The sequence below is a fragment of the Mandrillus leucophaeus genome, unplaced genomic scaffold (assembly GCF_000951045.1).
Source record: "Mandrillus leucophaeus isolate KB7577 unplaced genomic scaffold, Mleu.le_1.0 Scaffold238, whole genome shotgun sequence".
Classification (NCBI taxonomy): domain Eukaryota; kingdom Metazoa; phylum Chordata; class Mammalia; order Primates; family Cercopithecidae; genus Mandrillus; species Mandrillus leucophaeus.
This window is the reverse complement of record NW_012102454.1, coordinates 801,521-806,788: the sequence shown is the minus strand read 5'-3', so window position 1 is coordinate 806,788 and position 5,268 is coordinate 801,521. Positions and strand designations below refer to the sequence as shown.

General features: G+C 46.1%; 1 long non-coding RNA gene across 1 annotated transcript in view; it reads left to right on the top strand.

Moving 5' to 3' along the window:
• Positions 1–3,373: 3,373 nt before the first annotated feature.
• LOC105541327 overlaps positions 3,374–5,268 on the top strand; it is a 6,145-nt gene continuing 4,250 nt past the window's right edge. Inside the window, exon 1 of the long non-coding RNA XR_001006329.1 lies at positions 3,374–4,483. This is a non-coding gene — a long non-coding RNA (uncharacterized LOC105541327). The remainder of the gene's footprint in view (positions 4,484–5,268) is intronic.

The window sequence follows — 5,268 nt, the reverse complement described above, 5'->3', positions numbered from 1 at the left end:
ATTCAACCAAATAGAAAAGAATGACCTAGCATGACCAAGTGGGGTTTGTCCCAGATATGTAAGGTTGGTCTAACACTCAAAATTTAAAATGTAATTCACCATATTAAGAGAACAAACAAAAAGTCATATGATTATCTCAATAGCTTTGGACAAAGTAATTGAAAAAAAAGTTTTAATTCTGAATATCAATCCCTTCTCAAATATATGATTTACAAGTATTTTTTCCAATTGCCTGGGTTGTCTTTTCACTCTGTTAGATAGTGTCTTTTGATGCACAAAACTTTTTACCATGTATTTTTTTGTGGCCTGGCACATTTGTTTTTGTAGTTATGGCAAGAGTTCTTAGATTAATTTTAATACACCTTTGACTCCAGACACAATAGCTCACAACCAATCATTACTTAATTTATAAAAACATCTTCTCTATGACAACATGGGTTTCAAGGAATAGTTTTATTTTTCTTTCCAACTTTTATTTTAGGTTTAGGGGAGTACATATGCAGATTTGTGACATGGGTTGAAAAAATTTAACACCTCTTTCAAAAAATTTCACAGTATAGAAAGAATTGGAGGGAACAGCCTTTACATGATAAAGCACATCTATAAAAGCCTTAAGTTAATAGCACACTGAGCACTTCCCCCGCTCCCCACTCCCATCAGGAGTTGGAAAAGGTTATCTATTGTCTCCACTTGTATTAAACATTTTACTGGAGATCATAGTAACTGTAAAAGGTAAGAAAAATAAAATCATACAGATTAAAAAGAAAAAGGTGTCTTTATGCATAGAAAACATAATTGTATATGCAGAAAACACTACCCGATATACAAAGAAATTACAAGACATAAGAAGGGAATTTACTGAGGTGCCATATAAAAAAGCGATTACTTTTGCTGTATCCTACTACATACCAATAGATAGATAGGCAAAGATATATACGTGCATGTATATACACACATATATGTGAGTACATGCATATATATGCATATATATATAAATGCCTATCTATATGTACACACACACACACACACACAAAATGCATACCATGATAGTGGAGTGGAAAAAGTTAAGTCATCCACTTAAGATGACGTTTAAGAAAGGTAAGTCATCCATTTCAACTAGGACCCTGAAAGTTGTCTATGAAATTATTACCAGAGATATTGGTGTCCATGGGGATAAGGCTTTTAAGCCAGGATAGATCCTGCACCCGTCATCTCATGTCCTTGCCCCCAGGAGGAGATGCCACACAAAACTGTGTAGGTAGCTGCAAAGCTCGGTTAGAAATGAAATGCTCAGTTTTGCTATGCTGACAGTTGTTGGTCTCTGCAAACATAGAAGATAAGAGAAATAAATAAAAGGCATGCAGGTTGAAACAGAAGTAAAACTGACTTTATTCATACATGATGCATGGAAAATATATGTAGAAACCCCAAAGGAATCTGCACAAAAAAAAAAAATCTACCAAAAATAAACAATGAATTTAGCAAGAGCCCAATAATATAAGGTGTGTGTGTATATATGTATGTGTGTATACAAGTACTATATATATACATATATATTTAATGCATTTTCTGTGTTCTACCAATGAACTATTTGAAAATAACATTTGCAAATCCCATAACATACTTAGGGATAAATTAGCAAAAGCCAAGTAAGACCTATACACAGAAAACTACAAAAGAGTAGCTGCAAACTTTCTCCATAAAGGGCCAGGGAGTAAATAATATAGGTTTTATAGGTCGCGTATGATCTCTGTCACATATTCTCTGGAATTTTCTGTTGTTTTTAAAGACATTAACATCATTCTTAGCTAACTGGCCTTATAAAAACAGGCTGTGAGTGGGGCATGGTGGCTCACACTCTTAATCCCAGCACTTTGGGAGGCCAAGGCGGGCGGATCATTTGAGGTCAGGAGTTTGAGACCAGCCTGACCAACATGGTAAAACCCATCTCTGCTAAAATACAAAAAGTAGCCGGGCGTGGTCACGGGCGCCTGTAATCTCAGCTACTCAGGAAGCTGAAGCAAGAGAATCACTTGAACTCGGGGGTGGGTGGAGGTTGCAGTGAGCCAAGATCATGCCACTGCACTCCAGCCTGGGTGACAGAGCGAGACTCCCCCTCAAAAATAAAAATAAAAAAGAAAATAAAACAGGCTATGGGCCACATTTGGCCCATGGGCTGAAATTTGCTGACCCTTGGTGTAAAACATTGCTGAGAAAAAATGTAAAAGATTGAAATATATGGAGATATATCCCATGAGATGGATTAGAAAAGTTAATATTGGTAAGTTTTACATTTTGGCCAAACTCTGAAATCTGTTCTGTGGAATTATTACGGAAGATCCTGGTCCCTTGGGGCACAAGGATGTTAAGCCAGGGTGAATCTTGCACCCGCCTGATGTGCCATCTTCTATGTTTGCTGAGACAGCTGTGTGGTTGGCTGCTGGGGTCCATTTGAAGAGAAAGGCCCTGTGGCCTATGTTGACAAGTGGAACTCCCTGCCCTACATCTTCTGAGGAAACTGGAACCCAGCCAAAGAAGACCTTCCAGTAGGCAGTGCCTGTGATCACTGTAGGTGTGCATGGTGCTAAGTACCCTACAGGCTATAAAAAATAGTAATGCACGATGCACACATGATAAGGCGGCATCACAGTACAGATGGTTAAATTCGGGAACTCTGGAATCCGAGAGCCTGGGTCAAATCCTGGCAGGGCCACTACCACCTGTGTGAGCCAAGGAAGGTTCTAAAGTTTTACAAATGCTGTTTTACCAAATTTGCAAAATGAAGAGAACCTGCCTGCCAGGTAGAGATATTGTGGGAAGCAACATCCAGGAAGGTCTGAGCACCTGGTCCCCAAGTCAGAAACCTTCACAGCCCAGATGGGGATGCCCTAAGTTCATACCCTTCTAGGCGACCACAGAGAAGTGCCGCCTGGCTCCAGGACTCGGAGAGGCGCTAGAGAGCTTCCTGGAGGAGGCGGCATCCTCCCATGCTACCTGCTTAGAGAGGAGAGAAGGGAAACTGGGTCCTCTGTGGCGGCTGCCTGAAAGGAAGCAGCTGGGGGCTCTTGCTCCCTGCCTGCGCTGGCGTCTTCTCCCCACATTAGCCCAGGCTGGCTGCAGCGGCTGGGCTGCCTGGGCGGAGTCAGGAGACAGCACCGCCCGGCGCCTCCCCAGGCACCTTCCGTGTGAGCCAGCTCCCTACTGTGGGAGGATCTGGGGAGATCCCGCCTCCAGCTTTGGGCAAGGTCTGCCTCCAGAGTCCCCAGCGGCAAGGGCGGGCGCACCCACGGGCACTGGTTGCCAAATCTCCCGCCCTCAGGCCAGGTGCCGAGCGAGCCTCCACAGTCCTGAACAATCCCCACTTAACGGCGGGGAGCCGCTGGGAGCCTAACGCTTGCAACCGAGTGAGCTCGAGTCCAGCTGGCATCGGACCGTTGGACCTCCCCGTTGGCCCTTTGTTGTATTTCTTCGCGCCCTGGGCTCGCGCAAGCGTTCTCTGCCAAGCGTTCCAACGGCCGCTCACCGGCATCTCTCTGAACAGGGTGCACTTCGCCTCGGAGTTCCCACTCCACTCCAAGGATCCAAGAGCGCACAAGCTGCTCTTCACGGGCAACTACCTCTGCAAGCTTCACCCCCGGCCCCACCACGCCCCACAGGGTTCCCTGTCTGGTCTGGATCACCTCGCTCTCCCTGCGCCTCTCTCCTTGGCCTAGCTCGACAAGTGCTTCCCGCGATCCTGCGCCTCTACCCCTCGGTTTCGTCGCCGCTAAGGGGTGGTGGTGTCTGATCCATCAGGCTCTGCGCTCCTCCTTCGGATCCATCCTCAATGTCCAGGCAGGACTCTCACATGAAGCCGGTGCTGTCTGCTGTTCACTCTAAGATGCTCAGCCACTCAGGACAGTTACGATCTGTCATCCAGGGCGCGAACCGACTCTCCTCCATTGCTATCTGAGTAGGCAGTCCCCTCTGTGAGGTCGGTCCCATCCTTACTGCCTAGATCCCTGCCCAGGAAGACTGAGATGAGGACCCTAGGAGAGAGCAGCCAGGCATAGTGAAGGTGAAGGATGAGTATAAATAGTGATCCCAGCGCGATCAGAGCAGCTCCCCTACCCCCACCCGTCGCAGTGGGAGTGAGTCATCAGATCTATCCCCAAGACAAGGAAGTCCTAACTTCATTTCCTTGCAGTCCCGGGCCATTGAAGGGAAACCTCCACTCCAACCCCCGGAAGACGCCTTAGATGCGAAAGTGAAGAGATATTGTATGAGCTCATTCATCAAAAGCCATGCCAACACCAGCTCAGGCAGTGCTGCTAGGGGTTTCCTACCTCTCTGGAGGTCCAGTTCTCTCTGAAGACAGAGAAGATGAAGGGAAGAAGGGTTTCAAACAGGAACTCTAAACCCACGTCTGCCAGTTGTAGACTCTGTAAACAAAGTTCCAACTCGCCTGCTGCTGCCACTGCCGCTGCTGTTTTTTGAGGTCAAGGTGAGCTGCCCAACCTCTCCTAAGCTTTTTTGTGTAGTCACTGGAGAAGATGTAGGCTTGAAGAAGAAAGCAGAGCCCCAGTCTAACCACATGTTCTTAGAAGAGAAATCAAGGCCCCTTCAGATAGCAGTGCAGTGCCCCTCAGCCTGCCCCTTCTTTCTTCCTGCTTGTTGCAGGGACAGCAGGCACCCCACCCTTGGCCATTTTCACCTTGTAGTTTGCTGATACTATCATGTTATCAGCCACTGACTTGGCTGTCCTGTCTTCCAGGCCCCCAGTCCCTTCTGCCCCTGTACTAGTCCTCACCCCATATACAGATCATTAAATGAAATGCCCATATCCTAACTCTCCTTTTTTTTTTCTTTCTGTTCTTGTTTCTCCCCTTAGGTTCAATATCATTTTGGGAGTTCCCCTTTATGGGAATAAAAGCCATTTCCATTTCTGTCCCTCATCTGCAGATTTTTTTTTTTTTTTTTTTTTTTGGAGGGGGTGCACTATTTATCCATCCCAGGCTGGAATGTAGTGGTGCAATCATGGCTCACTGCAGCCTCAAACTCCTGGGCTCAAGTCATCCTCCCACCTCAGCTGCCAGAGCAGCTAGGACTACAGGCATTATTTTTTTGTAGAGATGGAGTCTCGCTATGTTGCCCAGGCTGGTCTGGAACTCCTGCTTTCGAATGATCCTTGTGCATCAGCCTCTCAAAGTGCTGGGATTACAGATGTGAGCCACCATACCCAGCCCAGACCATTACTTTTTTTTTTTTTTTTTTTGAGAGATTTCCTCA